We start from the raw sequence: 13,092 nt of genomic DNA, 5'->3' as shown, positions 1-13,092 counted from the left end.
CACATAATTTTAAAACAGTACAAAAAATTTGTTTGGAAAATATTCAAATAAATATGAAAATAAACTAGACAAAATTTGAGAAACAACAGAAAAATAATCAAATCAATTGGACTCATATTTAAAAAGTTATAGCCAGTCAAAGTTCTGCTTTTAATAAAAATCAGAAAAAAAACGGTTCGGGGGCTTACGCTTTCCCCTAGCGAAGGCGTATTCGGTCGAATACGTTTCCACTAAGCCAGCGTGGGTCGACTCGTGGGTCACTGACAGTGGGTCCCTTGGGCCCACTGGTCAGGTTTGACCAGTCGCCCGCGCCTCCTTCTCCTCTGGCCGAGCGGTGGCGGGGCTCCGGCGATCGCCGTCGACGAACGGCGGCTCCCCAAGGGGCTCCGAAGGCAGGGATGGATCTGCCAGTCCAGGGCGGTCCTCCCCGTGGTCGAAAGGCTGGCGGGGACGCAGGGAGTCGCCGGCGGTGAGCTTAGCGGCAGACGGCTTTTCGGGAGCAATTGGGGGTTTGGGCTCCGGTGGTTCCCAAGCGAGTTTGAGGTGCTGGGCAGCTCCGCACGGTCAAGGGGAGTCGGGTGGTAGTGCTAGATGGACGGGAGGAGCTCTACTTGTGACGAATTGGACCAGAGGGCGGCGGCGGCCGAACTAGCCGGAGACGGGGAAGGGAAGGGCTTCTGGCCTACCGGGGGGAAGGGGGCTCTAGAGAGATGGCCTGAGGCTGCCTGAGTGTTTGGATGAGCTCGGGGCTCCTTTTATAGGTGGTCGAGGTCGGTTCCGACAGCGGCCGTGGATAGGATCGACGGTGAACCGCCGTTCTGTAGCTGCAGGGCGACGTGGCGGCGACGAGCGCTTGCCGGCGAGCTTGCGGATGAGCTCGAGCTGTTCCAGGGGCAGCTGGCGCGCGCGTGTGGCTTGGGCGGCGCCGTCCATGGCAGAGGCTGCTGCGGCCACCCGCTTGCTGCCATGGCCGACCTGACGGCGGCACTGTAGGGCGCCAGGGGAGGGCTTGGAGGGTTCTGGCGAGCGGATGAGGACGGGCGTGGCCCTGGGGGTGAGCAAAGGCCAGGGGCAAGACGCGGTGGCTCGGGTGCACGCACGTGCAAAACGCGCGCTCTGGCCGCACCCAGAGCACGCACGCCAGGTGCTCAACGAAATGCCAACGCGTGCTAGAGGGCTTGAATGAGGCTGGTAGTTAACAGGTCTAGGTTAGTGGTGGCTAGGAGACTAGTGGACATGCTGGTCTGTCCAGAGGGGCAAGATCACAGTGCAAACATAAAACTATGCCAAAGCTGTCCATGAACACAAGGTGCTCGACAGAATGCCATGGGCATCTAGGCAACTCTTGGGGTGGCCAAAAACTCCAGATCATAGTATCTTTGGATGATAAGGAGGGTGGCAAGGTTAGTTTGTCAAAAACAAAAAACTTGTTAGTGCAAGTTTTTGAGAAAACCAATTCTGGACAAAAAGTAAAAGGCATAGTTTCATGGACCAAAAATACTCTAATGGGTCCATTCTCCTGGACTTAAGGGTTTTGCAGGGAGGACTATAAGCAGGAAAAAGCTCATGGGCACTAGAGCAAAATAAATTAGGGTTGCAGTAGAAAAAAGCCAAACTGGACCAGAGAGCAAAAGAGGATGATTTGCTCAAATTTTTCAAAGAACACTCATGGATTTTTGCATGAAGTTGAATTATATGCATCTACTGACATCTCCAAACACTTGGAAGAATTTTTAAAGAAATATTTAAATAGGTTGTAGTGCAAAATTACCAACTGGACCAGATTTGAAAATTTGGTGTAGAGCTCAAAATCTCCAATGACCAAAAGATATTTTTGCATAAAAGTGATGTGGAAACATCACATGACATCCCCAAATTTTGGTTCAAATTTTCAAGAATTTTCTGAAAGGGTTGTAGTGCAAATAGAGCTCTGAAACTTATGAAAAATCATTTTTAAAAGGATAAAGCTCAGGAAAAACAATTATGCAAATAAACCCACTGATAAAAGAAATGTTTTCTTGAGAGGGTATACAAGTCCAATAATATTTTTGGAAAGTTTTCACTTGGGGTAAAAACTCCACAATATCAAAGAAAAGAGAGGTTCGGAAATCAAAAGATAAATCCAGAAAATAAAAATTTAATTTCCTGGCAAAAATTTTAATTGATAAATCATTGTTAAATTTTTGGGGAGTTACAACACTACCCCCCTTAAGAAAAATCTTGTCCTCGAGATTTGTTAAGGGCTGTTTTGAAAATATTACTCCTACCATCACAAAAAAATAACCATCCTATTCATGCAATAAAATGTGGCTACAGTGAGTGGGCAATTAAGTGGTGTAAAACTACAGTGTGGTATACTGGCGTTGCGTGGAAAAAATCCATGGTTGGGGGAAAACGAGATATTTCTACGTTGGATACAGTAAATTTAGAATAAATTCTAAATTTCTAAAATACGCTGGTCGTACCCGAGAGCACAGTGCTCTCTCTGGCTGACAGGTGGACCCGGGGCCCACTGTCAGTCTCTTCTTCTACCTCTGGCCCTCTCTTCTTTCTCTCTCGCGCGTGCTTTCCCGCGCTTTCTCCACCGGCAACGTCTAGCGCGTAGGGCATCTAGGCCGTACTGCAGTAGTGCGCGGCGTGCTAGCTGCCGGTGCAGCGTGCACTCACCCCGCGGGCCAGTTCACTGTCGGCACTGCTCGCGGATTCGCCTCCGAACACCGGCGATCGAGCGACGAGCGACGCTGGTGGACCTCGCCCACCGTACACCGATCTCGAGCTATAAAATGATCGCGGTGCTCCTTTCTTCTTCCTCACACCTGGCCTCGCTTCTCCTTCTCCTTCATTCTCCTCCATTTCTGTTTGCAGGAGCTCGAGACGAGGCTCTAATGGCGGAGGTGATGCCGGACTGGTACGTGGTCCTGATGTGCGGAGGGTTGGCGGCGTTGCTGGGGTTCTCCGTGCTCCTGTGCGCGATGATCCTTGATGATCATCGTGATGCTGCCGCTCGAGTGTTGGCTCTCCGCGGCGGCGGTGATCACGAGGATTAAGTGCGTCATCGAGTGCTAACTGATGTCAGTGTGCTGGAGGCCACTTGCACCCGAATAAATTACTCACAAATCTCTCCTACTGAGATTGTGGTGTGCTCGGGTGTGATCAGTTAGGTGCAAAATGTGCACGAGGATTTGTAATTAGCGCACGTGGTCGAGTGGTTGTGGTTGTGAGTCTGCTGTTATGGTGCTGCGTGAATAAAAATCTATGTCATGAAGAGGTATACGCTGCAGCAACTCAGGGAAAGCCTCACATCAGAATTTATCGCGAGTGAAAAATTAGTTAAATCAAAATTAACAGCAGTAAAACTGCTCACATAATTGAAACCAAATATTTGATCCGTCGCACAAATCTAGGATACCACGCACAAGTTGCAACACATAAATAAATGCTGGGATAATAAACATAGCGGTGACGTTTACAATGAAAACGGTAAATGGACAGGGTCCTGAGAAAACGTCTCTGGTACTGGGGCACACTCCTCTTCTATCGGGGGAAGCGGATTGACTAGCCGATGAATGTGTCTCTCCTGATCGGGTCTCAGTGGTCTGCCAATAGCGATCTGAAGATTTAAATCAGCGAGGCTCTGGAGATAACCCATTACCCGCTGAGTCAAACGCTCTTGAGCGATAACATACTGGGCAAGGTTGGCCAGTACCGGGTCTCTCTCAATTCGTCCACCGGGAAAAGATGCTACTTCTCCGGGTGCCGCATGGCTCAGGAAATAATAATACCCTCGTTCGCTGGCATAGGGTACCGCGAATCGAAGACGAGCAAGCGCTTCGTATGCAGCAGCTTCTATGGCCATATGTGGAGTCGGCATGGATTTCCCCACGAAGGAGACTTCCTTTGGGTCTTGGTTTGGGTTTACGGGAGGGATGTGCACCACTGCCCAATATTTCGAGGTGGATGGGGTGATCCTCGATTTGAGCAACTCGTACTGGGGTGGATGGATAGCACTCATGGTACTGCAGGTAAAGTCCCACAATATTTTAACAAAACTACCCGGGGTTGCGTCTGGAGTTCTCAGATACATACTGGGGGTCGGCATGGCAAAGAAATGGCTGTGAGTGTTGTGCAAAAGGTGAGGGGTACTTGGCAAGGTCACGAGGTGGCCTTTTATATAGCATTGGGGCTGGGTTATTTACCGTGGTGAAGGGTAACTAGTTTGTCGGTTCTGCTCTATGGGGTCGGGGTCAATGCTACAGATACACATATCTCATAAAAGTGATGTATTACTGTGGGTGTCGTCGGGGGTGGTTTTTGGTGGCTACGCCCGGAATTAAAAATGTAACCGTACGCCAACATACTCATGCGTGGCTACTATTAAAATATAGGGGCGCACAAGCAGACAGCATTTAATTTTGGCACTACAAGATCACGCAATTACGAGGCATAGAAATACTAAGGCTCGGTTTGGGGGAGAGGCTGTGCTGTGCTGTGTTGAGGCTAGCGTGCCCTTTTTTATAGAAAAGGGGACGGAGTATTCCTTCGCACGCTTGCGAAAGCGACTATTTAGGCGTAGGTCACTGGCGCGTGATCGACGGGCTAGGTTGATAGGTTGGGCACCGACTGCCAAAAGGTGTCGGGGTCACTGTGTGGCTATCATACACGAGAAGCTTGGCCGGGGTTTGGTTATGGTCTGGTGGATAGGTTAACCTGGGTTTATTGACCTGGCCAAGATAGGATTAGCCAATGGTCAGCCTGGCTCTGATACCAAGTTTGTCAAGACTGGATTTTCGGGATATATTTTCCTAGAAAATGATCCTTGTGCTCATCAGCCCCAGGATTACTGTTAGCTGATGAGGCACCAACTTGATACAGAAATTCCAAGCAACGTACATAATTTGTAGTACAAGACCATTGTGGCCTATGAGTACAACAAATGGTTTCTAGTGGCTGATGGCGGAAGCGGTTTGTGGTTCATCAGTGGCCATGGGGCTCCATTTCCCACAGGAACAGCTGACCAGGATAACTCCTATCTTCGCGAGGCTGCTATCATCATTTTGTGGGTTCCGGGGCTGTCGTCGCAACGCTCCTCTCCACGCAAGGAATCTGGCCAAGACAATAGCCAGGGACAAGCTAGTGAGTACTTTTGAATGTACTCGCAAACATTATGAGCACTGGTATAATATAACAAGGGATAATCATGCTCCGAAATATGCCATGATCACTACGTCAGTCATGAAATAAAATTTATGATGCACGTAAGCAAGTTATTCCTATAGAACATGAATAAGCAACCCGAGAATAGAAATAAAATGCACCGATCGGGTATCTGAAGCGACGCCTCGGAAGGATAATAATATAAATCATGCCTCACTCGGGCGTCTGAGCGACACCACATAAAGGGCTTATAAATAAAAGAAATAACAAGCATGCCACAGTCGGGCACCTATGCGACACCACATAAAGGGCTTATAAATAATTTAAATAACAAGCATGCCACAGTCGGGCGTCTGAGCGACACCACATAAAGGGCTTATAAATAATTTAAATAACAAGCATGCCACAATCGGGCGTCTGAGCGACACCACATAAAGGGCTTATAAATAATTTAAATAACAAGCATGCCACAATCGGGCGTCTGAGCGACACCACATAAAGGGCTTATATAAGAATAATCACAGTGAATATCCAGGAGGTAGAACCGTCCCAGGGATACTCAATAATTTAAATAATGTAAATGGTTAGTCCATAATAATAGTGATCATAATCATCATGAGTCACAAGTCATGATCCATGTTCTGGTTTAGCAATTTTTCCTCCGAAGACCGACACTAAGACCGACACTTGACCCATCCCAGACTGTAGTCCTTAACCATGGACACGGCTATTCGAATAGATGTTTAATCTCTGCAGAGGGTGTACTCTTTACCCACGAGTAACGGATTTCTTTAGTCCATCGGGACTAATTCCGTCTACGGTCTTTTAATTGAAAACACACCTGACCGCACACACCAGCCTAACTTACCGGTGTCTGGAATCACCCACGACACCCATTAAGCAAAACTCTAAGTGGGGAGGCTACAACCTCGACTTAGCATGGGATCACAAAATTTATACCGCGCGCAAACTAGGGGGGCTACCCCTTCGGCTACAACCGAAACACCCATGCCCCCGGACCAGGTGGCATGCCTACCGGATGCCTCCGGTATCTTCCACCATGGCCTCTCTGTACGGTGTGTGCTAGGTAAGGGGTTGACAACTTACTGAACCGTACCCTACCTATGGCAGGGACAAGTGGTAGTATGAGACAAGTATCGGGGTTACTGGAACAAGACTCGATTTGTGGTCGACTCAGGAGGTTTAAGAATTTCCTGCATGATTAGCATAACAAATATATTTCAACCAACAGACAGAATCACCACTCATCATACCTCATCATGCCATACCGGACACAACCGTCCTGACGAGGAACTAGAGACAAGCTCGTGTCTACCCAAGACAAAGACTTTCCTGGCTTCCTTCCGGTAGGCATGAAAGTCATACGAAGATGATTACTATCACAAGCATATCCATTTCTAACGGCAAAGAATCTTCATTATGCACTCATGCGTATGATCGTATCGTCACATAAAATAACGAATGCTCCATGTCAAGGTGGTGTTGTAACCGTATCAAACAACACACAAAAATATTATGCCGGGGTTCAGAATGCTTTCAAGTTGTGGAGAGGCAGGGTGCATCCCAAAAACTTTTTGAAAGTTTTCTTCTCTCTCCAAAATCCTATTTTGAGGGAAATTTAAATTAACACATAATTTTAAAACAGTACAAAAAAGTTGTTTGGAAAATATTCAAATAAATATGAAAATAAACTAGACAAAATTTGAGAAACAACAGAAAAATAATCAAATCAATTGGACTTATATTTAAAAAGTTATAGCCAGTCAAAGTTCTGCTTTTAATAAAAATCAGAAAAAAAAAACGGTTCGGGGGCTTACGCTTTCCCCTAGCGAAGGCGTATTCGGTCGAATACGTTTCCACTAAGCCAGCGTGGGTCGACTCGTGGGTCACTGACAGTGGGTCCCTTGGGCCCACTGGTCAGGTTTGACCAGTCGCCCGCGCCTCCTTCTCCTCTGGCCGAGCGGTGGCGGGGCTCCGGCGATCGCCGTCGACGAACGGCGGCTCCCCGCGGGGCCCCGAGGGCAGGGATGGATCCGCCAGTCCAGGGCGGTCCTCCCCGTGGTCGAAAGGCTAGCGGGGACGCAGGGAGTCGCCGGCGGTGAGCTTAGCGGCGGACGGCTTTTCGGGAGCAATTGGGGGTTTGGGCTCCGGTGGTTCCTGAGCGAGTTTGAGGTGCTGGGCAGCTCCGCACGGTCAAGGGGAGTCGGTGGTGGTGCTAGATGGACGGGAGGAGCTCTACTTGCGACGAATTGGACTGGAGGGCGGCGGCGGCCGAACTGGCCGGAGACGGGGAAGAGAAGGGCTTCTGGCCTACCGGGGGGGAAGGGGGCTCTGGAGAGATGGCCTAAGGCTGCCTGAGTGTTTGGATGAGCTTGGGGCTCCTTTTATAGGCGGTCGAGGTCGGTTCCGACGGCGGCCGTGGATAGGATCGACGGTGAACCGCCGTTCTGTAGCTGCAGGGCGACGTGGCGGCGACGAGCGCTTGCCGACGAGCTTGCGGATGAGCTCGAGCTGTTCCAGGGGCAGCTGGCGCGCGCGTGTGGCTTGGGCGGCGCCGTCCATGGCAGAGGCTGCTGCGGCCGCCCGCTTGCTGCCATGGCCGACCTGACGGCGGCGCTGTAGGGCACCAGGGGAGGGCTTGGAGGGTTCTGGCGTGCGGATGAGGACGGGCGTGGCCCTGGGGGTGAGCAAAGGCCAGGGGCAAGACGCGGTGGCTCGGGTGCACGCACGTGCAAAACGCGCGCTCTGGCCGCGCCCAGAGCACGCACGCCAGGTGCTCGACGAAATGCCAACGCGTGCTAGAGGGCTTGAATGAGGCTGGTAGTTAACAGGTCTAGGTTAGTGGTGGCTAGGAGACTAGTGGACATGCTGGTCTGTCCAGAGGGGCAAGATCACAGTGTAAACATAAAACTATGCCAAAGCTGTCCATGAACACAAGGTGCTCGACAGAATGCCATGGGCATCTAGGCAACTCTTGGGGTGGCCAAAAACTCCAGATCATAGTCTCTTTGAATGATAAGGAGGGTGGCAAGGTTAGTTTGTCAAAAACAAAACACTTGTTAGTGCAAGTTTTTGAGAAAACCAATTCTGGACAGAAAGTAAAAGGCATAGTTTCATGGACCAAAAATACTCCAATGGGTCCATTCTCCAGGACTTAAGGGTTTTGCAGGGAGGACTATAAGCAGGAAAAAGCTCATGGGCACTAGAGCAAAATAAATTAGGGTTGCAGTAGAAAAAAGCCAAACTAGACTAGAGAGCAAAAGAGGATGATTTGCTCAAATTTTTCAAAGAACACTCATGGATTTTTGCATGAAGTTGAATTATATGCATCTACTGACATCTCCAAACACTTGGAAGAATTTTTAAAGAAATATTTAAATAGGTTGTAGTGCAAAATTACCAACTGGACCAGATTTGAAAATTTGGTGTAGAGCTCAAAATCTCCAATGACCAAAAGATATTTTTGCATAAAAGTGATGTGGAAACATCACATGAGATCCCCAAATTTTGGTTCAAATTTTCAAGAATTTTCTGAAAGGGTTGTAGTGCAAATAGAGCTCTGAAACTTATGAAAAATCATTTTTAAAAGGATAAAGCTCAGGAAAAACAATTATGCAAATAAACCCACTGATAAAAGAAATGTTTTCTTGAGAGGGTATACAAGTCCAATAATATTTTTGGAAAGTTTTCACTTGGGGTAAAAACTCCACAATATCAAAGAAAAGAGAGGTTCGGAAATCAAAAGATAAATCCAGAAAATAAAAATTTAATTTCCTGGCAAAAATTTTAATTGATAAATCATTGTTAAATTTTTGGGGTGTTACAGAAAGTAATCAAGCGGTGGATGTCCTTGCTCGCATCGGCGCCAAGCGCGACCCCGTCCCACCTAACATCTTTCTGGAAAGGCTTTTTAAGCCATCCGTGGCGTGGCAAGGGGATAGCGGCAACACTAGTTCGGATCCGAACACAACCCCAGATTCCGAACACACCGATATCATCGGGGGCTCAGCCACCGAAATAACACCGTCGGCCCATCTCATTATGGCAGTCATCGCCCCATGGACCGAACCCTTCTTGGCCTACCTCAATAGGAAGGAACTCCCTGAGGATCAGAATGAGGCCCGCCGCATTTTCCGGCGTTCGAAGGCCTACTATGTTTGCTATGACTTTGCTATGCTTAATGCTTCTCACTAGGGTCCGAGTGCCATGATTTCAGACCTGGACCATTTATGTTTTCACCATTATATCTATGTTCTAGATCCGACCTTGCAAGTCATATGCACCTACTACGTGTTATGATCCGTAAACCCCAGGGTGACAGTAATTGGGATACTTTCCGGTGATGACCGTAGTTTGATGAGTTCATGTATTCACTATGTGTTAATGCTTTGTTCCGATTCTCTATTAAAAGGAGGCCTTAATATCCCTTAGTTTCCTTATGGACCCCGCTGCCACGGGAGGGTAGGACAAAAGATGTCATGCAAGTTCTTTTCCATAAGCACGTATGACTATTTACGGAATAAATGCCTACATTATATTTATGAACTGGAGCTAGTTTTGTGTCGCCCTAGGTTATGACTATTATATGATGAATATCATCCAACGAATTCACCGATCCAATGCCTACAAGTTTTCCACGTATTGTTCTTGCTAAGTTACTATTGCTATTACCACTGTTTCAACTGCTACAAAATTGCTACTACTGTTACCGTTACTATTTTTATTGTTACCACTGCTATCAAAACTATCATACTACTGTGCTACTGATCACTTTGCTGCATATATTAATCTACGAGTGTGGTTGAATTGACAACTCAACTGCTAATACTTACAAATATTCTTTGGCTCCCCTTGTGTTGAATCAATAAATTTGGGTTGAATACTCTATCCTCGAAAACTGTTGCGATCCTCTATACTTGTGGGGTATCATCTGCCACGTTCGTGTCGGGCATGATGGCCATGCTGGGGGCGAGCAACTTCTCCGCCCGCCCATGCTCCTCGAGGAGATGGAGGTTGTAGGCCTCGTCGGCCCGCGCCTCCCGGAATTGCTCCTCCCACTCGTCCTGCACCATATCCATATAATGGGCACGATCCTCGCCAATGGTCATGTCGGCATGCACCAGCGAGGAGGGTGGCGCCGACTCGTCCTCGGCCACGTCCTCCATTGGGACGTCGGCGGCCTCCGTCCGCCTACCAGCCGGCAGCAATGGCGGCCATACCCTTCTCCTGCTCCGATGAGAGTCCGTCCCAGAGGGCTTTGCAGCACAAGGAGGCCATGGTGGGAGTAGTGCGGAGAGGAGAAAGGGAACGGAGGAGGATGAATGTGGCTATGGCTGGGGCTGGAGTTTATATCGCGGGCGGATGGCAATGGTGGGCGGTAGACGGACGGATGGGTGGCCGGAGTAGGTTCCTCGGCAACCGCGTGTCATTAATGTAGGGCGACGGACGACCGTGGTGTGGTTAGAACGCGGATCAGTGACGTTCATCAGGAGGTTGCACATGCCACGCTCTCTCGGCTGGCATGCCGCCTCAATGTCCGCAGCAGTGAGAGGTCGCATTTGCTCTGGTCGGGCATGAATGCAGAACTAACTCTGTGGAGAGGCGCCGTTCGTTTTGGGTAGAAAGCGTGCACGAGCGAGGGAGAGTATTTGGGTGGGCTGGCGCAGTCAGAAGCGGACGTGGCAGCAGTCTGAACGCCCGCAAGCCCCCCACCCCTTCACTTTGTCTCCGGTTTGCGCGGGGAAATGCATCCGGTCCGTTCGGCTCATGTTGGATGGCAAAACACGTCTGCAGATGGTTTGATAGTCCCCATTGGAGATGCCCTTACACGTACTATTTGCAGTATTGCCTATAAAACGTACAATTTGCAGTAGGACGATTTGACTATATTTTCATACATGCACAAAATGTGCGGTCTCCTTCCACCCAGATGTACAAGTCATCTTAGGTTGTCACCACGACCAAGGCGGATGGAAAAAGAAGAGAACTTAATAATTTGTTTGCTAATTAATAGCATTGCATGCAATAAACTAACATTGCATGTCGTGTTTGGTAGTCTCAAGTTACTGAAAGCATGTACGGCCCACATCTTTTATTGATTGATACGTCACAAAACAAGAAACGAGATGGAAATTAATGTACCGTAAGTGTTTTTGGATTATTTAGTTTTTATAAGATAACTTGTACACCTATAGACGGAGGGAGTACTAAACTAGCTAGACGCTTTAGAGCGGTGAAGGAGACCGCAACAGCCCTGTACGGTGCACGCGGTGCGCTATTGGGGCCGCTCCTCGTCATCGACCCTCCTCCTTTCGTGGGTCGGCCGGTTGCGAGGTCGTTATGCGCGCCCACGCGCCTACAGGGCGGGGCCGAGTGGTCGCGACTGGAGGCCACCATAGCGGCAACTATATATGGTCGGTGTCGCGTCGTCAGTAGCCTATACGGCGCCATCTGCGGCCGCATCGAGCTCGGACTAGACAATGCCTGCCTCGATCATGGCCGCCTCCTCCGTGTCCGAGCGTGCGCAGACGAAGCTGGCGGCGCCCGACGCCGACAGTGGGATTGGGGGCGTGAACTCCTCCTCGGAGCATGCAGTCGCGCCGCGACAATGGCTCCTTGGTCTGCGACACCAGGAATGAAGGCAGTGGAGGCGGGAGCGCCACCAGGGCCAAGTGGTGGGCTGGTGCCGCTTGCTTGCTCGGTCGAGGGGGAGTGGTGGGCCTCGGGATAGCACAGGAACCGAGTGGCTACGGCGGGAAGGACCGGTGGCGCTGACAGCCGAGCCAAGCCTTTGGGGTGTGCGGCAAATAGGCTGCGGGGAGGCACCGAAGCTGCCAGATCCACGCCGCGGCGGAGGGGAGGCATCGACCAGGCGAAGGTGCCAGGTCGCACGCATCTGAGCAGGGCGACGGCAATTGGAGGCTTGATTGCGGCCGGCCATTTCAGTGCCGACGATGAGTGTGGTGGCGATTGGGGTTTTCCTCGGGAAGAGGGTCAGAGAGCGATGAGAGAGTGAGTGAGTGTGAGTGAGAAAGGGAAGGGGTTTGGCTATTTAATATACAGGAGGCCCACGCAGCAGTGACAGAGAGGTGGGAGACTAGTGGTTGACCGGTCAAACATATTCCAGAAACTAGTGGCGTGGAATGGGGCTCACACCCTTGTAACGACACGTATTGCGGCTCGTTTGTTTCCACCAGACGCGGCTAGTAGTGCACTAAAGACTTAATTAAATAATAAAGCAATACATATGGATAAACATAAGTCTTATGTTAAATGCTACTAGGCATGCAAAATTCTGGACAGATATCTACCATCTAGGCTGGCCATAACGGGGTAACATAAGCGGTATCATGCATTTGAGACTCGCAAACATGCTTAGACTAGCCACAATGGCTAGTAACATAGAGTAGTAACATAAACATGTTACTAGTCTATGTTACTACCTCTATAGTGGGGAGTAACATATGTGTGTTAATATGCAACACTTGATTTATTAGGCTATAGACACATCTTGTTTTGATATGTATAATGTTACTCATAGTACTAGTAACTAGCTATGTTGTCGCTTCCCTCTTTTTCTTCATTTATTGCTTGCCACATCATCTATTTTATCTACATATGTGTGATGTTACTATCTATGTTACTCCCACTGTGGGTAGTCTTATGTGGCAGACAATTAAAGAACAAAGAGAGGGTGATAGTAATATAGGTAAATACCGTATCATAATTAATGTTCTGTTAGTATGTGTCATGCATGGCAATAAATGAGACCACATATATTATTCTATAATATTATGCACTATAGATGTAGTATCATACACTAATATCATATGCATGATACTAGTGTATGATACTCCCCGATACAACAACATGGAACTCCATATGTCTTGCACTGAAACATCGAGCTTTCCTGCTTTG

This window comes from Triticum aestivum, chromosome 5D (genome assembly GCF_018294505.1).
Source record: "Triticum aestivum cultivar Chinese Spring chromosome 5D, IWGSC CS RefSeq v2.1, whole genome shotgun sequence".
Taxonomy (NCBI): Eukaryota; Viridiplantae; Streptophyta; class Magnoliopsida; order Poales; family Poaceae; genus Triticum; species Triticum aestivum.
This window is presented reverse-complemented; position numbering follows the sequence as displayed.